Source organism: Lissotriton vulgaris, chromosome 5, assembly GCF_964263255.1.
Source record: "Lissotriton vulgaris chromosome 5, aLisVul1.2, whole genome shotgun sequence".
NCBI classification, from domain to species: Eukaryota; Metazoa; Chordata; class Amphibia; order Caudata; family Salamandridae; genus Lissotriton; species Lissotriton vulgaris.
This window is the reverse complement of record NC_141693.1, coordinates 2,032,979,197-2,033,002,133: the sequence shown is the minus strand read 5'-3', so window position 1 is coordinate 2,033,002,133 and position 22,937 is coordinate 2,032,979,197. Positions and strand designations below refer to the sequence as shown.

The 22,937-nt window shown below is 51.9% G+C and overlaps 1 protein-coding gene and 1 long non-coding RNA gene across 2 annotated transcripts in view; one reads left to right on the top strand and one right to left on the bottom strand.

Moving 5' to 3' along the window:
- LOC147718075 (uncharacterized) overlaps positions 1–22,937 on the bottom strand; it is a 241,599-nt gene that overhangs the window by 80,446 nt on the left and 138,216 nt on the right. The window lies entirely within an intron of this gene.
- The window catches only part of PIP5KL1 (phosphatidylinositol-4-phosphate 5-kinase like 1), a 370,871-nt gene continuing 363,795 nt past the window's right edge, over positions 15,862–22,937 (top strand). Inside the window, exon 1 of the mRNA XM_086924947.1 lies at positions 15,862–16,094. The gene's annotated coding sequence lies outside the window, so the exon portion shown is untranslated. The remainder of the gene's footprint in view (positions 16,095–22,937) is intronic.

The window sequence follows — 22,937 nt, the reverse complement described above, 5'->3', positions numbered from 1 at the left end:
GTCGATCGGGGGCCAGGCGGCCTCGTGGTGGAGTGTCCAAGATGGCGCCCAGGATGGGCGCGCAGGCCGGCAGTGGATCAGGCCCACGAGGTCGACATGTTCGAGGGTAGGGGTCCCTGAGGGGACGGAGGACGTGCAATGGTGGTGTGTGGTACCTGCGTGACCGGGCTCGGGCCTGGTCGGGCCGGGGGAGAGTGGCCCTTCATGTGGCCTGTCCAACAGTGCCCACTAGAATAGTGGACAGCATATGCCAGGGAACATTCTCACAGTGTTTGTCACAGAAACTTGGGTCAAGGACTCATCTGGTCCTGAGCTGGTGGACGCTTCCCCTTCGGGATATACTCTAGTACGATTCGATAGAATAGGTAAAAATGGGGCGGGGTTTAGGCATTATCTTCGAGGGCTCCTACTCCTGTTACACTGAGACACTTAATACTCCCTCAGATATTCATGAAGCATTATTTTTTTCACTAAAAGGACTCCCCACAGAAACCTTTGCTGGAGTTTTGACTGATCGGCCTCCTGGGGCACGGCCATCTTTTATTCTTGATTTTACCAATCATATAGAGCCTTATAGAGAATCGCTGATGCTTTGTTGCAAGCTTGACTGATTACGAGGCTTCGCAAGCTGTAACAGAGGTATAGAGTGTATCTCGCTACTCGAATGATTAAGATTCCTGGCAGCCTGCACGTTTGATTAAATTGTATTTGTTTTAATTTTCACTTCGCTATTTTAAAATAATACCTGGTAATTGTGGTTGTGAATACCCTGTTCTTGTACCATTACCAATAGCCGCATTGCTCCCCGTTCCACCACTGCAAGTGCAGTTTGTTGTGGAGGGAGACAGCACTGCTTAGAGGAAGTGAGATCCTCACTTCCTGGGGCACACTAGAGGCGGCCATCTTGGCTGGGGTTGGCGGTCCAGTTGCTGGACAGGACCGAGCCCAGCCTTCCATTTAAAGCACTTATGGAAACGACGCACGCAGCGGGCGCACCAATTGCGCGCCGAAGGTGCGCCAAAGGTAAGCCCGTCTGCGCCCGTCCGCGCTCTAGTCGCGCCTAGGGCCAGAGGGGCTGCCGGTACCGCTGAAATCAAGGGATACAGTAGGCAAGAACTGTTGGATTTACAGTTAGAGTCTTGCAGTTGTAGGCATCAATTAGATCTTTCCCTATGGAAGGGCCCTGTGAGCTGCCAATCATCCTAAAGGGAGGGCTAATAGATGCTAGATCCTTGCCCAAACACGCTCAGCATATTTATGATCTATTAACTGTTGATAATTTAGACTGTTTATTTTTAACAGAAACATGGCTCAAACCATGGTGCACCCCTGACGTAGTGCACGCTCTGCCGCCGGGATACTGCATACAAAGGGTGGAGAGAGGAGAAAAACGGGGGGAGGGGGGGCCATTATTTACAAGGACTCACTCAACTGCTCGATGGTCAAACTTCAAGATCTGAAGGAAGCAGAAGGGATGGGCTTTCGTATTAAGATCAGTGACACCTTCACTTTTGCCGGGCCATTTATCTATCGCCCCCCAGGGCCATGCAAGGGCTTCCTTGAGAGTATTGGGGAGGTTCTGAGTCCCCTGGCACTCAGGTTCTCAAATTTTACGATGTTAGGTGACGTTAACATCCACCTAGAGTCTCCCACAGATACGTCAGCAGTTTCTTTCAGGGACACCATGGACGTGTTAGGGCTAGCCATTTGCACCACACAGGCCACTCATGAGGCAGGCCATACTATCGATTGCATTGCCACCAACCTCATTACACTCAATACCAACCATCCCAGAGTCCAAACTTGGACAGATCATGCGTTGGTACCTTTTACTGAACCCCTAGAAGGTATAAGAAAAGGCAAGCAATTGGAAACATGCCATCAGGCTAGACAGGAGGAATGGAAAGCTGCGGTGGGTCACCCAGAACTGGCAAGGATGGCCAGGGATTGTAGGCCTCATCTGATAGGACTCCCAGACACGGACAATAACACTTTTAGGGAATGGATGATTGAACTGAAAGGCATGGCAGGGCACGGGAGAAGTAAAACTAGGCCTGGCCAAAGGAGAAAATCAGCCCTGTGGTTCGACCGAGTGCTTAAAGACAAACAAGGGGAACTACGGAGAGCTGAGCGCAGGTGGCGGAAAAGCTACTGCGTTGTGGAGCATGGTAAATATAAATAAGCTAAGAGCGCATACCACGCACTGATTAAACAGGCGAAAAAGAAGTTCTATATAGAAGCGATAGAAACTGCCAATAACAAGCATAAAGCCATTTTTAAGATCGTAAATGATTTTAATAAGCCCAAATTTTTAGTGCAGGAAATCCCACCCTCAGAGACTCTCTGTGATACTATCGCAGATTTTTTTCGAGGAAAAAGTACAAGGACTCATGAAGGATTTCACAGTCCCTGTTTTAGAGTCAGGAGAGGGGAGCAGGAAGGGAGGCCAGGTTGTAGATCAGCTGGCGACCTTCCAGCCAATTAGTCTTGAGGAGACACACCGGGTAATATTGGCTACTAAGTCGGGTTCACCATTCGACCCATGCCTGCCTGGGCTCCTACACTTGATTGTGGAAGTAGCCAATCCTGTAATCAATGAAATTGTAAACACCTCATTGGCAACAGCCAACATCCCCCCAGAATGGAAACTAGCGGCAGTCAAGCCGTTGCAAAAAAAACAACTCCCCGATCCTACTACCTTGTCCAACCTACGCCAATCTCATTACTCCCAGTATTGTGTAAGATCACAGAGTTAACAAACAGCTCACCAAGTTCCTGGAAGACAGTGAAGCGTGGCACCCTAATCAAGCAGGCTTTAGAGCCCAACACTCCACTGAGTCAGCTCTCCTGTTCACTACCGATACCATCCGCTTGGCTTTGGACCAAGGTAAGAAGGCCGTCCTGATTTTACTAGATCTGTCGGCGGCCTTCGACACGGTCTCACACGTCATCTTGATTGACCGGCTAATAACCTCTGGCATTAGCGGTAAAGTCCTAGAATGGATCAAGAACTTTCTGAGTGGCAGGAGACAAGTGGTCACCTTGGGTGAATTTCGCTCCAAGGAGAAACCACTGATGACGGGAGTGCCACAAGGGTCCAGTCTGAGCCCGACATTGTTTAATGTCTATACCGCACCTCTGATCAGGTTGATATCATCTTTTGGCATTGATGTGGTGGCATATGCCGATGATAGACCATTGTTTTATTCCTTTTAACATTGTAGGGAATCTGAAACCTATTTCTAATTCTACGAAGTGCACAAATAAACCTATAACTAAATCTATTCCTGATTGGAAGTCACTAGCCAGCAGACCTGATGTGATTGATAATCTAAAAGATAGCATGCCGTCCCTAGTTGACACCACCTCGATAGACAATCAGGCTTTCTGTAACTGGATTGCCAGTGCGGGAATCTTGCTAAAGTCATCCAGAAATAATAATGCTAAATCTAGTAAGATTAAAAAAAGTGACCCCTGGTTTTCTACTACCTTAAAAATTGAACTAGGGGAAGTTAAAACACTGGAACGGAGGTGGCGTCGAAATTATGATGCCGACGCTCGCAACAATTATATTGCAGCAAGACGGAAGTATCATGCAGGAATAAAAGCCACAAAAAAACCCCACTATCTACAGGCCTTGTCTATGGCAGGCCAGGAACAAAAAGCAATCTTCAAGATTGTCAAGGATTTTATGAATCCCTCAGCCGTATTGCAAGAGATTCCACCATCTCAAGATCTCTGTAATGCGATATCGGAATATTTTGACAATAAAATCCTGGCTATCACGAAGAATTTTCCATCAGAAACAACGGTGACGGTGGACGCTGAGCAGATAGTGGAGACGACAATGTCCCCCTGCTTTGATGAATTTGCTCCAGTATCCCTTGAGGAAACTGCTAAGGCAATCCTGGCAAGCAAATCGGGATCTCCTTTTGATCCCTGTCCCCCTCCGGTGTTACATCTTTTGGTAGAGACGGTTAACCCGATGATCAATAGGATCATTAACTCCTCTCTAACTACGGCAAGTGTTCCTAATGAGTGGAAACTTGCAGCTGTTAAGCCCCTCCAAAAAAAGGCCCTCGCCGATCCCACCACCCTCTCCAATCTACGCCCTATTTCCTTGTTACCTATTATATCCAAACTGACTGAAAAGTTTGTCAATAGCCAACTGACTAACTTTTTGGAAAATAACAACATTCTCCACCCCAATCAGTCAGGATTCCGGTCAGAACATTCTACTGAGTCAGCACTGCTTTTCACCGCAGAGACCTTACGGGCAGCAATGGATCAAGGAAAGAAGGCTGTCCTTATCCATAATTGACCTGTCGGCAGCCTTCGATACGGTTTCACATAACATCTTAGTGGACCGGTTGGCTGCCGCAGGGGTAGGAGGACAGGTCTTGGCATGGTGTAGGAATTTCCTTACCAATAGACGCCAAGTTACAGTGCTAGGTCCATACCAGTCTGAGGCTAAAGACGTCAGCTCTGGGGTTCCCCAGGGCTCCAGCTTGAGCCCTGTCCTTTTTAACCTCTATATGGTACCCCTTATGAAACTGTTCGCGTCATTCCAGATCAGTTCCATTTCATACGCTGACAACACTCAACTCATTCTGGTGTTGGATAGGGAACGGCCTGGTGCCGAAGAAGATCTCAAGGAATGTCTTGCAGCTACTTTTAAATGGATGACTACTAACCATTTAATATGCAACGCCGGAAAAACTTAAATTTTACCAATAGGTAAACACAATCTCTTTTCCCCAAATCTGTGTTGGCCTGCGGAAGCAGAAGCACCCCCCAATACAATCACTTCTGCCCGCAATTTGGGCATTAAATTTGACAATCAGCTATCTTTTAAGCCCCAGGCTGTGGCAGTAGCAGGCATGTGCTTTCAGATCATAAGAGCACTGAGGAAGTTTTTCGATCTACTTCCGTTATCAGCGAGGAAAACTGTCGCAGTTGCCTTAATAAGTTCTAGGCTGGACTATTGTAATGGACTATACGTTGGAGCTAATAAAACTGTCCTCCACAGATTACAAATGGTCCAAAATGCAGCAGCTTGCCTTGTACTGCGTTGGCCTCGTAAATCGTCAGCCTCAGCAGCACTTAACACGCTTCACTGGTTGCCAATAGGTAAAAGAATTTTGTTCAAACTTCTTTTAATTACCTTCAGGGCATTTCACCAACGAGGCCCAAGTTAGATACACAGTGGGTTTAGAAGATACCACCCTACGCGCTGCTTGAGGCACGCCAACCAGAACCTGCTCACTCTTCCTCGTTTCAAGCTGGCCACTAAAGGGGGCAAATCCCTTTTTGTACTGGGCACTAAGGCTTGGAACAAACTTCCTCTCTTCTTACGCTCTTTCTCTCAAGAAGCCCCTTTTAGGAAGGCATTAAAAACCTGGATTTTCTCTCTGCCCGACGCTACATGTCAGACTCTGGTGTAATTGTGGTGTAGAAAGCAGGACCTCCCTTTCTCTTCCAACTCCTCCATCTGAGTTGTGTGAGCGCCAAGACACTCCTTGGAGTGAAAGTTGCACGTTAGAAATGTCCCTTACATTACATTACATTACATACCCAACTGATCCTGCTCCTGGATAAAGGAAATCAGGTTTGGAAGGAAAAGCTCAAATGTTGCCTGACGGCTACATTTGACTGGATGCGGAAGAAACCATCTTAAATGCAACACGGGCAAGACTGAGATCATGCCAATCGGCCCAAAAAACGATTTCATCCCCAGATTATGGTGGCCAAAGGAAGCAGAAATACCACCTCATACCACCGACTCGGCCCGTGACCTGGGGGTCAACTTTGATTTCACCCTGTCTTTTAAGCAACAGGCATCGAAAGTAGCAGGGGCATGTTTCGGTATCATAAAGGGACTAAGGAAGTTTTTTAACTTACTGCCACTGGAGGCGAGGAAAACGGTTACAGTAGCCCTGGTGACATCACGGATAGACTATTGTAACTGTCTATACGAAGGCACCAACAAAGGGGTCACTCATAGACTCCAGATGGTGCAACACGCAGCAGCCAGGCTGGTGCTGAAATGGCCGAAAAGATCGTCAGCAACGGACGCATTAAATATCCTACATTGGCTACCAATAATCAAAAGGGTCCTTTTCAAGTTCTCAAGGTATCATCCAACACGGACCCTACGCTCCTCAAACGCCAATCTGTTGACTGTCCCAGGGTTCAGACTTAGGACGCGAGGGGGTAAATCACTGTCAGTGCTGGGCTCGAAAGCATCTAATGCTCTCCCACCCCACCTAAGGGCCCTAGAGGGAGAAACAGAATTCCGTAAAGAACTAAAAACCTGGATTTTTAAGCTACAAGATACCACTGCTAGAGCACTAGGGTGATAATTGGACTGGCGAAAACTACGCAGCGGGACCACTTTACATCTTCTGGTCACTCATGGGTGCCTAGATGCCCCTTGGAGCGATAGTTGCGCGTTATAAATGAGCTATTACATTACATTACATTATCTGGGGAAACAAAAACGAACTCTTGGGAGATTTTAACTTTCATCTAGAGAAACCTTCCAGCAAGGCGTCTCAGACCTTTAAGATACATGGGCTTGTTGAGGCGTCAGCAACTAGTAAGAAGACCTACCCATGAGGGCGGCATTCACTGGACGGGGTCTTTTCTAACGATCCACGTCTTTCAGTAACGGAACCTCGTCCCCTTTCCTGGTCGGACCATTCTGCATCCCTTTTCCCTCTCATCCTTGGCACTACAAAAGAACATTTCTAAGGGAAACAACAAGGTGTTAATAAGAGATTATAAACATGTCAGTAAAGAATCTCTCACCTGTGCCCTTAGCAACCAAAATTAGACAGAGCACCATGAGCCTGGCTCGGCGGCCACCAAGTACTCTAACTGGCTTATGGCAGCGGTTTACTCCCGGGCCCCTATCAAAGTATTTTATATATGCAGGAAAAAGCCTACTGCTCCCTGGCTTTTGGATAAACTTAGAAAGCTCAGACAAGCCTATCTGGATCTTATCGAAAGAATAAATCACAAAAGGAAGCTATCTGAATATAAGGAGACTATCAAATTAGAAAAATCAGCATTCTATATTTACAAAACTGAATTCCTCAGATCGCCTATGGAATTATTCAAGGTGATTAATTTGCTATCCTGCCCCATTATGTAATGACTGGAATTTTGCCTATAAAATGCCAATTATGTTCACTCAAAAATCCTTGAGATCCATTCCTTTTTGGTACAACTTAACTCTGAACTCTCTATTACCGGCCAACATACAAACTCTCCTCCTCTTAGCTCTCTCAACACTCGAAAGAGACACATGTTTGGCCACTGCTTTCCCTTTATCTCACAAACACACTGATCTTCTCTTAGAGGGAATTACATCAGGTTATCCCTTGGATCCCAGTTCCCTGAAGCTTATGAAGCTCGGAAGGGAACTTATTGTCCCCTGTTTAAGATCTATTCTTAATATAGTTATGTCTTCTGGACATTACTAACCCCGGGCGGAGCTTGCAGAGTGCAACAATGCGGAGATACACGGAGTTGGGGCGAAACTCCGTGGAACTCCGCTGCGCCACCCGCTCCACCCCGCATAATAAAATAATAGATGACAACATAATTTAAAATAAATAAAAGTCACTTACCTGTATTGCGGCGTTCCCGGGCTGCCCTCCCCCTCCTCGCCGTAGATCTTGCAGGAACTGAGCATGCACGCATGTGCATGTACGGCGAGGAGGAGGAGGGCAGCCCGGGGATTCCGCAACACAGGTAAGTTACTTTTATTTCTTTTAAATTATGTTGTTGTCTATTATTTTATTAGGCAGGAGCCAATTTAGCGGGGGCTGGCTAACTCTGCTCCGCGGCGGAGTCTGAGTTGTTTTCCCTACTCTGCATTCTCAGTGGAGCGCGGAGTAGGGAAATCTCTGCAAACTCCGCTGGCGGAGCATAGTTCTCCGCCTGCGCCTAGACATTACCCTAATAGCAGGAAAACAGCGGTTTTTAAGCCATTACTCAAGAAACATAACCTGGACCCCTCCGAGCCCAAAAACAGGTGACCCATTTCCCTGCTACCTCCACCCTCCAAGATTTTGGAAAAACACCTAAATACCCAGTTAAGCATCTACCTTGAGCAACTGCATCGGCTTGACCATTCCCAATATGGGTTTAGGACAGGCCACGGGTCTGAGACTGCATTAACTTCCGCAGTTAATAACATTCGTACCCAAGTGGATGCTGAGCACACTACTCTGCTGATACTGTTAGACCTATCTGCGGCCTTCGATACATCTCTTCGGCAAGGCTGACTGATCGTCTGCAGGAAATTGGGGTGTTAGACTCTGCCTTAGAGCTTTTGGTCTCATTCCTTACCGACAGGTCACAAAAAGGAAAGATGGACACATTCTATTCTGATCCTATATCCGCTTTCTGTCCCGGGCTCCTCCTTAAGTCCCACCCTGTTCAACATATATGTCTCTCCCCTGGCCAAGGTGATTCCATCCTTTGGATTGGAGGCCATATCTTATGCCGATGACACACAAATAATTGTGTCCATTACAAAAAGTCTAGAGGCCTCAGCAGCTCATTTCAACAGCTGCATGCAGGCGGCCGCCTCTTGGATGGCTAACAACTTGCTCCGACTTAATGGGGACAAAACCGAGGTGCTGGTCTTCAGCCACCAACAAAATGTATGGACATATTCTTGGTGGCCAGAATGCTTGGATCATGCCCTCGCCCTGTTGCCTCGGCAAAGAATCTCGGGGTCATAATTGACAAGAAGCTTTCGTTTGACCCCCAGGTGGAAAGAGCGGTATCTTCTTATTTTTGGGTCATTAGGACCCTGAGGAAGAACTTTCCTTCTTTATCTCTTCCTTCTCGAAAGCATGCAGCGGTTGTCCTCATTCTGCCCAGATTAGATCTTTGCAACGCCCTTTATCTGGACATTATCACGGGATCCATTCATAAGCTGCAGCTTGTTCAGAATGCTGCAGCGAGAGTGATTTTAGATCTTCTGAAATTTCAATCGATCTCTTCTGCCATTCGCAAACTGCACTCGCTTTCTGCCGAAAAGCGAATCTGTTCAATGCCTTATGAATCGATCTTAAGGCACTTTTTAACCTTGGCCCAGAAGGCATAAAACATCTGTTCAATGCTATGTCCCTGTCAGACAGCTGTGTTCCGCCAATAAGAACTGGCTGGTAGTACCAAGGTTCAGAAAGGCAAAGTGGGGAGGAAGAGCCTTCGCTGTGGCAGCATCCAACGTTTGGAACACTCTACGGATATCAATTTCTTGTCTAGTCACACCCTCATTTCGTAAATCATTAAAAACCTTGCTTTTTTCCCTTTAATTCTTGAGTACTGATTTCCACCTCTATCAGCGGCTTGACGCCTTTGGCATTGTTCCCGATCTATAAGTCTACTATTCATTCATTCTTTGTCCATCACACGCTCTGTCCGTCACATGCCTGTCAGGCGCTCTGCCGTCACATGTCTGTCATACGCTCTGCCATCACATATCTGTCACACGCTCTGCAGTCACATGTCTATCATACGCTCTGCCATCACATGTCTGTCACACGCACTGCCTGTCACATGTCTGTCATATGCTCTGCTATCACATGTCCGTCACACGCTCTGCCCGTCACATGTAATGTATGTAAATGTAAATGTAAATGTATAGGCATTTATATAGCGCACTACTTACCCGGAGGGTCCCAAGGCGCTTCGACCGCTGCGAAACCCTTCCTGGCTTCCCTGAGAGATGGTCCCTTAATGGGTATCTCCAGGGTGAGACCAGGCATCCCCGGCGGTCTGGTGGGGCCGTTAGTGAAGATGAGGCAAGCTAATGCCCAGAGTTGCCGAGTGTGATCGCTGATCAGAGTGGGCACCGAGGCGAGAGAATTATCGAGTCCGCTGACCCTGCCGCGCCGGGAATCGAACCCTGGTCCCGGGCCGTCCTCTGCTCTCGGGTCTGCCGCCTCTAACCAGTGAGCCACACTAGTCTGTCACAGGCTCTGCCTTTCGCATGTCTGTCACACGGTCAGCCATCACATGTCTGTCATACGCTCTGCCATCACATGTCTGTCATACGCTCTGCCATCACATGTCTGTCACACGCTCTGCCCGTCACATGTCTGTCATATGCTCTGCTGTCGCATGTCTGCCACAGGCTCTGCCTTTCGCAAGTCTGTCACACGGTCTGCCATCACATGTCTGTCATACGCTCTGCCATCACATGTCTGTCACACGCTCTGCCCGTCACATGTCTGTCATATGCTCTGCTGTCACATGTCTGCCACAGGCTCTGCCTTTCGCAAGTCTGTCATACGCTCTGCCATCACATGTCTGTCATACGCTCTGCCATCACATGTCTGTCACACGCTCTGCCCGTCACATGTCTGTTATATGCTCTGCTGTCACATGTCTGCCACAGGCTCTGCCTTTCGCAAGTCTGTCACACGCTCTGCCCATCACATGTCTGTTTGAAATAAACTTTACTAAAAGAAGTATTTTATTATTCTGAGTTCAGGCATACTAAACTTGACTTCCTACCATGTTCCCTGAGCCTGCTGGGATTATAGAGTGTAATAATTCCAGCAGCCCATTCTGGCCTATAAGAACAGGTAGCCTTACAATAGTGAAAAACGCAAATGGCTGTGATTCACTATTAGGACATGCCACATACATCAGGGCTTGTCCTACCTTATGCTTACAATGCACCCTGCCCTAGGGCCTACCATAGGGGTGACTCACATGAAGTACAGGCAAGGTTTAGGGGCTGGCAAGTGTGTGCACTTGCCCAGCCAGCATGACAGTACCAGACTGCACGCAGGTTCTGCAATGGCAGACCTTAGACATATTTTAAAAGGCTGCTTCTGTGGGTGGCGTAACCAGCGCTGCAGGCCCACTAGCAGTATTTGTATTTACAAGCCCTGGCACTCCTGGTGCACTTTACTGGGGACTGACAGTAAATCAAATGAGCCAATCATGGAAATCAATCACAGGCACACTTTACATTGGGAGCACTTGCATGGTGGCATGGATTGGCCATGGCGCAGTGCCCTGAGCAGCTAACACCAGCAAAAACATCTGAGGCACATCAGCAAAAAGTGGAAGGGAGACTCACGCCAAGGTGCCAGGTCTAACACATACGCTCTGCCCATCACATGTGTGTCATACGCTGTGCCAGTCACATGTCTGTCATATGCAATCCCATCACATGTCTGTCATACGCTTTGCCCATCACATGTCTGTCACACTCTCTGCCCGTCACATGTCTGTCACACGCTCTGCCATCACATGTCTGTCAAACACTCTGCCATCACACGTCTATCATACACTCAGCCCATCTCATATCTGCCACACGCTCTTCCATCACATGTCTGTCATATGCCCTGCCATCATATGTCTGTCATATGCTCTGCCGTCACATGTCTACATGCTTTGCCGTCACATGACTGTCATACGCTCTGCCATCACATGTCTGTCATACGCTCTGCCCGTCACGTCTGTCACACGCTCTGGCCATCACATGTGTGTCATACGCTCTGCCATCACATATCTGTCATACGCTCTGCCCGTCACATGTCCATCACATGCTCTGCCTGTCACATGTCCATCAAACACTCTCCCTGTCACATGTCTGTCATACGCTCTGCCCATCACATGTCCATCACACGCTCTGCCCATCACATGTTCGTCATACACTCTGCCCGTCACATGTCCATCACACACTCTGCCCATCACATGTCTGTCATACTCTCTGCCGTCACATGTCTGTCACACGCATTGCTGTCACAGGTCTGTCATATGCTCTGCAGTCACATATCTGTCATACGCTCTGCCTGTCACTTGTCTGTCATACGCTCTGCCAGTCACATATCTGTCATACGCTCTGCCCGTCACATGTCTGTCACATGCTCTACCCGTCACATGTCTGTCACATGCTCTGCCATCACATGTCCATCACAAGCTCTGCCTGTCACATGTCTGACACACGCTCTGCTGTCACATGTCGTCACACGCTCTGCCCGTCACATGTCTGTCACACGCTCTGCCGTCACATGTCTGTCATACGCTCTGCCATCACATGTTGGTCACAGACTCCGCCCGTCACATATGTGTCATACGCTCTGCCCATCACATGTCCGTCATATGGTCTACCATCACATGTCTGTCATACGCTCTACCCATCACATGTGTATCATACGCTCTGCCCCTCACATATGTGTCATATGCTGTGCCCCTCACATGTCTGTCACATGCTCTGCCCATCTCATGTCTGTCACATGCTATGCCATCACATATCTGTCAAACGCTCTGCCATCACATTTCTTTCATACACTCTGCCCGTCTCATGTCTTCCACATGATCTGCCATCACATGTCTGTCATACCCTCTGCCATCACATGTCTGTCATACGCTCTGCCCGTCTCATGTCTGTCACACTCTCTGCCATCACATGTCTGTCATATGCTGTGCCATCACATGTCTGTCATATGCTCTGCCGTCACATGACTGTCACATGCTCTGCTGTCACATATATGTCATATGCTCTGCCATCACATGTCTGTCACACGCTCTGCCGTCATAGGTCTGTCATACGCTCTGCAGTCACATGTCTGTCATACGCTTTGCCGTCACATGTCTGTCCAACGCTCTGCCAGTCACATGTCTGACACACGCTCTGCCTGTCACATGTCTGTCACACGCTCTACCCGTCACATGTCTGTCACATGCTCTGCCATCACATGTCCATCACACACTCTGCCTGTCACATGTCTGACACATGCTCTGCTGTCACATGCCGTCACACGCTTTGCCCGTCACATGTCTGTCACACTCTCTGCCGTCACATGTCTGTCATACACTCTGCCATAACATGTCGGTCACAGATTCTGCCCGTCACATATCTGTCACACGCTCTGCCGCCACGTCTGTCTCATGCTCTGCCCGTTACATGTGTGTCATACACTGTACCCGTCACATGTCCGTCATATGGTCTACTGTCACATGTCTTTCATGTGCACTGCCCATCACATGTCTGTCACACGCTCTTCCGTCACATGTCTGTCGTATGCTCTGCCATCACATGTGTGTCATACACTCTACGCGTCACATGTGTGTCATACGCTGTGCCCGTCATATATCTGTCATACGCTCTGTTGTCACATGTCTTTCATGTGCACCTCCCATCACATGTCTGTCACACGCTCTTCCGTCACATGTCTGTCGTATGCTCTGCCATCACATGTGTGTCATACACTCTACCCGTCACATGTGTGTCATACTCTGTGCCCGTCACGTCTTTCATACGCTCTGCAGTCACATGTCTGTCATACGCTTTGCCGTCACATGTCTGCCACACGCTCTGCCGTCACATGTCTGACACATGCTCTGCTGTCACATGTCGTCACACGCTTTGCCCGTCACATGTCTGTCACACTCTCTGCATCACATGTCTGTCATACAGTCTGCCATCACATGTCGGTCACAGACTCTGCCCATCACATGTCTGTCACACGCTCTTCCGTCACGTCTCTCGGACACTCTGCCCATCACATGTGTGTCATACACTCTACCCGTCACAGGTCTGTCATACGCTCTGCGTCACATGTCTGTCATACACTCTGCCTGTCACATGTCTGTCACAAGCTCTGCCGGCACATGTCTGTCGTACGCTATGCCCATCACATGTGTGTCATACACTCTACCTGTCACATGTGTGCCATACGCTCTACCTGTCACATGTGTGTCATACGCTGTGCCCGTCACATGTGTATCTCACTCTCTCCCCGTCCCTCTCCTCTCCTCTCCTCACCTCTCCCCTGTCCCTCCCTCTCTCCTCTCCTCTCCTCTCCTCTCCTCTCCTCTCCTCTCCTCTCCTCTCCTCTCCTCTCCTCTCCTCTCCTCTCCTCTCCCCTCCCCTCCTCCCCTCCCCTCCTCCTCTCCTCCTCTCCTCTCCTCTCCTCTCCCCTCCTCCCCTCCCCGCCTCTCCTCTCTCCCCTCCTCCCCTCCTCTCCTCTCCTCTCCTCTCCTCCTCTCCTCTCCTCCTCCCCTCTCCTCCTCCCCTCCTCTCCTCCTCTCCTCTCCTCCTCTCCTCTCCTCCTCCCCTCTCCTCCTCCCCTCCTCTCCTCCTCTCCTCTCCTCCTCTCCTCCTCTCCTCCTCTCCTCTCCTCCTCTCCTCTCCTCTCCCCTCCTCCCCTCCCCTCCTCCTCTCCTCCTCTCCTCTCCTCTCCTCTCCTCTCCTCTCCCCTCGTCCCCTCCTCTCCTCTCCTCTCCTCTCCTCCTCTCCTCTCCTCCTCCCCTCCCCTCCTCCTCTCCTCTCCTCCTCTCCTCCTCTCCTCCTCCCCCCTCCCCTCCTCTCCTCTCCTCTCCTCCTCTCCTCTCCTCCTCCCCTCTCCTCCTCCCCTCCTCTCCTCCTCTCCTCTCCTCCTCTCCTCCTCTCCTCCTCTCCTCCTCTCCTCTCCTCCTCTCCTCCTCTCCTCTCCTCTCCTCTCCTCTCCTCTCCTCTCTCCCCTCCTCCCCTCCTCTCCTCTCCTCTCCTCTCCTCTCCTCTCCCCTCCTCCCCTCCCCTCCTCCTCTCCTCCCCTCTCACCCCTCCTCTCCTCTCCTCTCCCCCCTCCTCTCCTCTCTCCCCACCTCCCCTCCCCTCCCCTCCTCCTCTCCTCCTCTCCTCTCTTCTCCTCTCCTCTCCTCTCCTCTCCTCTCCTCTCCTCTCCTCTCCTCTCCTCTCCTCTCCTCTCCTCTCCTCTCCTCTCCTCTCCTCTGCTCCTCTCCTCTCTCCTCTCTTCTCCTCCTCTCCTCTCCTCCTCCCCTCTCCTCCTCCCCTCCTCTCCTCCTCTCCTCTCCTCTCTCCTCCTCTCCTCCTCTCCTGCTCTCCTCTCTCCCTTCCCCTCCTCTCCTCTCCCCTCATCTCCTCCTCCCCTCTCCCCTCTCCTCTCCTCCTCTCCTCTCTCCTCCTCTCCTCCTCCCCTTCTCCCCTCCTCTCCTCTCTCCTCCTCTCCTCTCTTCCTCCTCCCCTCTCCCCGTCCCTCCCTCCACCCTCACCTCTCCTCTCTCCTTCTCCCCTCACCCCTCCCCTCCCTGCCTCCCCATGGCCCTGCACTGGGAGCTCCCGGAGTGTGACAGAAAAAGAAGGTCTCCAGGCAACCGACAACAACTCGCAGGAAACTCCTTCATAATTCATCGGAGCAGCGGCCTGTGAGGGAGCACAGGAGCCCCCCTTCACTGCAGGAACACCCCCTCACTGCAGGAGCCCCCCTTCACTGCAGGAGCCCCCCCTCACTGCAGGAGCCCCTCACTGCAGGAGCACCCCTCACTGCAGGAGCCCCCCCTTCACTGCAGGAGGCCCCCCTTCACTGCAGGAGGCCCCCCTTCACTGCAGGAGGCCCCCCTTCACTGCAGGAGCCCCTCACTGCAGGAGCCCCCCCTTCACTGCAGGAGCCCCCCCTTCACTGCAGGAGCACCCCACACTGCCAGGAGCTCCCCACACTGCCAGGAGCTCCCCCCTCACTGCAGGAGCAGGAACCCCCTCACTGCAGAGGTCCCCTTCACTGCAGGAGCCCCCCTTCACTGCAGGAGCCCCCCTTCACTGCAGGAGCCCCCCCTCACTGACTGGAGCACCCCTCACTGCAGGAGCCCCCCTTCACTGCAGGAGCACCCCTCACTGCAGGAGCACCCCTCACTGCCAGGAGCACCCCTTCACTGCAGGAGCCCCCCTTCACTGCAGGAGCCCCCCTTCACTGCAGGAGCCCCTCACAGCAGGAGCACCCCCTCACTGCACGAGCACCCCACACTGCCAGGAGCCCCCCCTTCACTGCAGGAGCCCCCCTTCACTGCAGGGGCACCCCTCACCGCAGGAGCACCCCTCACTCTCAGGTGGTGCCCCTGAGGCCTGACTCAGCCCACCCTCAATCTCCCTCAAAGGTGTCCCCACCCCGTTCAATCCTGTATTTTTGAAGGGGGGCTCTGAGTCTGAGGTCCCCCTTGTCCCCCATTCCTGAATCTCTGAGAGGGGGCCCCCTGAGATCAGCCCCGGCCCCCCATCCTGAGCCTTGGATAGCTCCTCCGCAGGGGGATCACGGATGGGAGATGCTGCTCTGAAGGTGAGTGACCCACCATTCTGGGGGGGGGGGGGCTCGTGGGGGGCAGGGTCCTTGGGGGTTGGGGCCATTGTCAGATTTTCAGAACCACCTCCCACCCCCCTCTGAAATGTTGTTTAACTCAATCAATCAATCATTCATTCAGCGCTTCTAGGGCGGGGCCTATTCCCTGTGCGGGTCTCCAGGCGCTAGGATGCTGAGCTCAGTCAAAAAGCCAGGTCTGGAGTCTCTTCCTGAAGTCCGCAGCGCGGGGGTGTCGGAGGTGGAGGGGGGCCGTGCCAGGACTTGGCAGCGTAGTGGGAGAAGGTGGGGCCTCGGCTGTGGCTGTGGCGTGTGTGCGGAGTTTGTATGAGGGTGATGGAGGCGTGAAGTCTGTGTGAGGGTGAGGGAGGCGCGGGTCTGTGTGAGGGTGAGGGAGGCGTGAAGTCTGTGTGAGGGAGGCACGGGTCTGTGTGAGGGTGAGGGAGGCGTGAAGTCTGTGTGAGGGTGAGGGAGGCGCGGGTCTCTGTGAGGGTGAGGGAGGCGCAGTGTCTGTGTGACGGTGAGGGAGGCGTGAAGTCTGTGTGAGGGTGAGGGAGGCGTGGATCTGTGTGAGGGTGAGGGAGGCATGGGTCTGTGTGAGGGTGAGAGAGGCGCAGTGTCTGTGTGAGGGTGAGGGAGGCGTGGGTCTGTGTGAGGGTGAGGGAGGCACGGGTCTGTGTGAGGGTGAGGGAGGCGCGGTGTTTGTGTGAGGGTAAGGGAGGCGTGGAGTCTGTGTGAGGGCGAGGGAGGCACGGGTCTCTGTGAGGGTGAGGGAGGCGTGGGTCTGTGTGAGGGTGAGGGAGGCATGGGTCTGTGTGAGGGTGAGTGAGGTGCCTTTCTGTGTGAGGGTGAGGGAGGCGTGGGTCTGTGTGAGAGTGAGGGAGGCATGGGTCTGTGTGGGGGTGAAGGAGGCGCAGTGTCTGTGTGAGGGAGATGCAGTGTCTGTATGAGGGTGAGGGAGGCGTGGGTCTGTGTGAGGGTGAGGGAGGCACGGGTCTGTGTGAGGGTGAATGAGGCACCGGTCTGTGTGAGGGTGAGGGAGGCGCAGTGTCTGTGTGAGGGTGAGGGAGACGTGGAGTCTGTGAGAGGGTGAGGGAGGCGCGGGTCTCTGTGAGGGTGAGAGAGTCGCCGGTCTGTGTGAGGGTGAGGGAGGCGTGGATCTGTGTGAGGGTGAGGGAGGCACGGGTCTGTGTGAGGGTGAGGGAGGCACAGTGTCTGTGTGAGGGTGAGGGAGGAGCAGTGTCTGTGTGAGGGAGGCACAGTGTCTGTGTGAGGGTGAGGGAGGTGGAACAAAGGTTTCTGGATGGTTTGTGGAACTTTGGGTGGTCAGAAGCTCTCTGCTCCTATCCTTAGACAGGGGTCTCTGCTCCTATCCGTAGACAGCTGCCTCTGCTCCTATCCTAAGACACCGGTCTCAGCTCCTATCCTTAGTCAGGGGTCTCTGCTCCTATCCTTAGACAGCTGTCTCTGCTCCTATCCTTAGACAGGGGTCTCTGCTCCTATCCTTAGACAGCAGTCTCTGCTCCTTTGCTTAGACAGCTGTCTCTGCTCCTGTCCTAAGACAGGATCTCTGCTCCTATCCTTTGGCAGCTGTCTCTGCTCCTATCCTTAGACAGCTGTCTCTGCTCCTATCCTTAGACAGCTGTCTCTGCTCCTATCCTAAAACAGCTGTCTCTGCTCCTATCCTTAGACAGCTGTCTCTGCTCCTATCCTTAGACAGGGTCTCTGCTCCTATCCGTTGGCAGCTGTCTCTGCTCCTATCCTTAGACAGGGGTCTCAGCTCCTATCCTTAGACAGCGGTCTCTGCTCCTATCCTTAGACAGGAGTCGCTGCTCCTATCCTTAGACAGCAGTCTCTGCTCCTATCCTTAGACAGCTGTCTTTGATCCTATCCTATGACAGCTGTCTCTGCTCCTATCCTAAGACAGCTGTCTCTGCTCCTATCCTTAGACAGCTGTCTCTGCTCCTATCCTAAGACAGCTGTCTCTGCTCCTATCCTTAGACAGCGGTCTCTGCTCCTATCCGTAGACAGCTGTTTCTGCTCCTATCCTTAGACATCTGTCTCTGCTCCTATCCTTAGACAGCTGTCTCTGCTCCTATCCTTAGACAGGGGTCTCTGCTTCTATCCTTAGACAGCTGTCTCTGCTCCTATAATAAGACAGCTGTCTCTGCTCCTATCCTTAGATAGCAGTCTCTGCTCCTATCCTTAGACAGCTGTCTCTGCTCCTATCCTTAGACAGCGGTCTCTGCTCCTGTCCTGTCCTTAGACAGCTGTCTCTGCTCCTATCCTTAGACAGCTGTCTCTGCTCCTATCCTTAGGCAGGGGTCGCTGCTCCTATCCTAAGACACCGGTCTCTGCTCCTATCCTTAGACAGCTGTCTCTGCTCCTGTCCTGTCCTTAGACAGCTGTCTCTGCTCCTATCCTTAGACAGCTGTCTCTGCTCCTGTCCTGTCCTTAGACAGCTGTCTCTGCTCCTATCCTTACACAGCTGTCTCTGCTCCTATCCTAAGACACCGGTCTCTGCTCCTATCCTTAGACAGCTGTCTCTGCTCCTGTCCTGTCCTTAGACAGCTGTCTCTGCTCCTATCCTCAGGCAGCAGTCTCTGCTCCTATCATTATACAGCTGTCTCTGCTCCTATCCTAAGACAGCTGTCTCTGCTTCTATCCTTAGGCAGCAGTCTCTGCTCCTATCCTTAGATAGCGGTCTCTGCTCCTATCCTTAGACAGGGGTCTCTGCTCCTATCCTTAGACAGCTCTCTCTGCTCCTATCCTTAGACAGCTGTCTCTGCTCCTATCCTTAGTCAGGGGTCTCTGCTCCTATCCTAAGACAGCAGTCTCTGCTCCTATCCTTAGACAGCTGTCTCTGCTCCTATCCTTAGACAGCGTCTCTGCTCCTATCCTTAGACAGCAGTCTCTGCTCCTATCCTTAGTCAGGGGTCGCTGCTCCTATCCTTAGACAGCGGTTTCTGCTTCTATCCTGTTAGATTGGGCGGTCTCGGGTGGTCAGGGGTGAGTCCCTCTGTCCCAGTCGGGACCTGCCTCCTCTAGTTAGGATAGGGGTGCTATGTCCTTAGTAGTAACACCAATCAGTCAGACTGAACCTCGAGGACCAGTGTAAATCATTTATGATCATGTACAGTAATATCTTGCCACACTACAAACGAACACCACGCCGGTTTTTTATGAAAATATATTATCCTTTATATATTGTTTTATCACAAGGCCCAATGACAGTACAACTACAAAATAAGTCAGTTCGGGTTGGGTTCGAGTAGCTAGGGCGACTCGGGTACTCACAGTCCAAGAGTAGGGGTGCGATTCTCGAGGTACGAGCCGCGACAAAGTCAGCAGGGCTCAGGTGGTGAAATGCTTCGTGTACCGGAGGTACGATTCTCAAGGTCCGAGCCGCGACAAAGTCAGCAGGGCTCGGGATGGTGAAATGCTTCGGGTACCGGAGGTACGATTCTCAAGGTCCGAGCCGCGACAAAGTCAGCAGGACTCGGGATGGTGAAATGCTTCGTGTACCGGAAGTACAATTCTCAAGGTCCGAGCCGCGACAAAGTCAGCAGGGCTTGTGATGGTGAAAGGCTTGGTGTACAGGAGGTGCGTTTCTCAAGGTACGAGCCCTGACGAAGTCAGCAGGGCTCATGGTGGTGAAATGCTTTGCGTACAGGAGGTACGATTCTCAAGGTCCGAGCCGCGGCAAAGTCAGCAGGGCTCGGGATGGTGAAATGCTTCGTGTACCGGAGGTACGATTCTCAAGGTCCGAGCCGTGACTAAGTCAGCAGGGCTCGTGGTGGTGAAATGCTTTGCGTACAGGAGGTACGATTCTCAAGTTCCGAGCCGCGACAAAGTCAGCAGGGCTCGGGATGGTGAAATGCTTTCGGTACCGGAGGTACAATTCTCAAGGTCCGAGCCGCGACAAAGTCAGCAGGGCTCGAGATGGTGAAATTCTTCGTGTACCGGAGGTGTGATTCTCAAGGTCCGAGCCGCGGCAAAGTCAGCAGGGCTCGGGATGGTGAAATGCTTTGTGTACCGAAGATACGATTCTCAAGGTCCGAGCCGCGACAAAGTCAGCAGGACTCGGGTGGTGAAATGCTTAGTGTATCGGAGGTACGATTCTCAAGGTCCGAGCCGCGACAAAGTCAGCAGGGCTCGGGGTGGTGAGATGCTTTCCGTACATTAGGTACGATACGCGAGCCACGACAAAGTCAGCAGGGCTCTCTTTTCTAAAAAGCGATCTGGTCTCCAGTTCAAGGGTTCGCTAGTTAGATCCCAGAAGATCTTTGAAGTCTTTGATCAGGTAGGGTGTTCCCCTCCACCCAGGTTTCTGTTGTGGGTCTTTTCAGCCAGTTGGCACCCCCCGTACTTTGAAGGAGCAAGGCCGGCGAGTCAGACGCTCCGTGGGAAGTGGGGCCGGCATTGTTGCAAGCAGGACACTTGACAGAACTACCCCGCCTCACTTATCTTGTGGCAGCCAGCTACCCCCAGGCTGTGGGAGATAGCTCACACATTTGACTACACATCTGGGGCCCACTACGAGGTTAGGAATCTGGACATTTCTCTGCAAAGGTCATTTCTATGCTTCGGGTCTAACCTTCATTCCTCGACAAGAATGTCTCATATACCCCTGATGTTAGGGACACTAATTTGGAGTTCCTACCATTTACTCCGGGTCAGATACACTGCTCTGGGTTATACTTTGAAAGAGAGCACTTGCACCGTGGCCCTGGTTAGCAGGGGTCCCGTACTCAGCGCTTCTTAGTCCAGCACAAAAAAGGGGTCATACATGAAGAGGTTGAAAAAGTGGATGGGGGACCCACGCCAAGGATGTCAGGTCTAATACGTGTCCCCCCCAGCTGAAAGGCGGGAAGAACTACCCATCCCCTTGGGAGTTCTCCTCGCTAAGGCGGAAGAATCTTGACAGACCGTCAGCGTTGGTGTGGTCTGTGCCAGGCCGGTGCTCTACGGTGAAGTCCATCCCCTGTAGGAAAATGGACCATCTCAGCAGTTTGGGATTTTCCCCTCTCATCTGCATTAACCACCTGAGGGGCCGGTGGTCCGTTTGTACCCAGAAGTGAGCCCCAAATAGGTATGGCCTTAATTTCTTGAGTGCCCAGACCACCGCAAAAGCCTCCCACTCAATGGTACTCCATCTCCGTTCCCGGGGTAGTAACCTCCTACTAATGAAGGCTACCGGTTGGTCTAGGCCTTCCTCATTCAGCTGTGAGAGGACCGCTCCTATGCCATGCTCTGAGGCGTCTGTCTGGACAACAAATTCATTTGAGAAGTCAGGGGCTCGAAGTACTGGTGCTGTGCACATGGCCGCTGTAGGAGAGTAGGGTCTGCTATCCTATGGTCACCCCAATTTTTGCTTTTTGCTTCACTGGTTTTCGACTTACTGAGGCTGTGGGCCTGCTAATCAGACCCCCAGCCTGCTGTTCTCTCTCTAAATTCATAATACATGTGCTATAGGTACATACCACAATTGGAAATGGACTCCTTGTCAGCCCCTGTACCATGCACTATAGGTGCCCAGGGCATAGGTGCCACCAAGGCCTACCAGGGGCTGAAGCATAGCTTTTGCCACCCCTGGCTGGTTCTTAAATTGACACAACTGGCTGATCACTCAGCTGGGGCAAGTGGGTGTAATCACCCCTTGCTTAGATATAGTATACCTATATCTAAACCTATATCTGGACACATATATAGCCTGTAAGCCACTCCTATGGAAGGCCTCATCAATCCTGGAGGCAGAGTGCGTGGTTTTATGTGAGATGGTGCTCTGGCATGAGCTGAGCCTGTCTGCAGCTGTCGGGAACAACTCCCTAAGCTGATCCGGGATAACGCCATACCATATACTCTTAAGCGCCTTATAACCCTCGCGGTTATATAGCAACTTTGGTTTGGCTTTATCAAAACATGTCGTGTAAGGTGTCATACGAACTGGAATACTACCCCCTCGCCAGTTCTGGCGACGGGGGTAGCATTCCACCCTTCTAGAGGGAGAAGACATGTTACTTTACTGAAACGCGGTTGATTTAAAATGAGCCTCAGATCCACAAAATGGATGCCCCTGCCACAGACACGGGTCTGACCTCCTGCTGCTGACCGAAACCCGGCAGAGGAGGCCTGGACAAAGAGTTTCCTGTCACAGGGCGGTGTCAAACCACCCCAGACAGGAGATAGTGGATTGGAGTAGGGAGGTTTCAATGAAACCAGACACTGCCTGGGGAGCACAAGGCTGCCCCTTGCAGGATCCGGCCAAACCGGTTCTGGGGCCTCCCAGCCCCTGTCCCAGCGCGGCCAGGATCAAAGGAGAGGGGTGTAACCACCCCCTTCCTGGGTCCCACCCATAGGAGGGGACCTAGCAGGATGTCCAACCCCCTAGATTCGAATAAGAGGGGGAGCAGTCCCAACGGACCTCAGATCATCCTGAAGAAACATAAGAAACGAAATCTGGACCCTTCGACTTTCTACACGACGTGAGAAGACTGAAGAATCTCCCTTGTGGTCAAGGAGTGACCACCCTGTGCAAACAGGCACCATCCAGCCCTCGACCCTTGCTTTGTTGCAGTTCCCGCCGGAACTCGAGCGACAGAGATCGACGAGATCAAGCTTGCCTGCCTTCTACCTGCCCGATCCACAGTCCCTGCAGAGCTGAGACCCGTGGAGGCGACCGGAAGCGTGGGGCACGCCATCTTGAAAAGGCCACGAGACGCTGACCGTGCGGCCCACGAGTGACCCTCGAAGCTGTACACCGGGGTTTGAGAAGCCCCAGCCCCGAGCTCCACTTGCACCAAAGCTCACCCCTCCACACTCGCT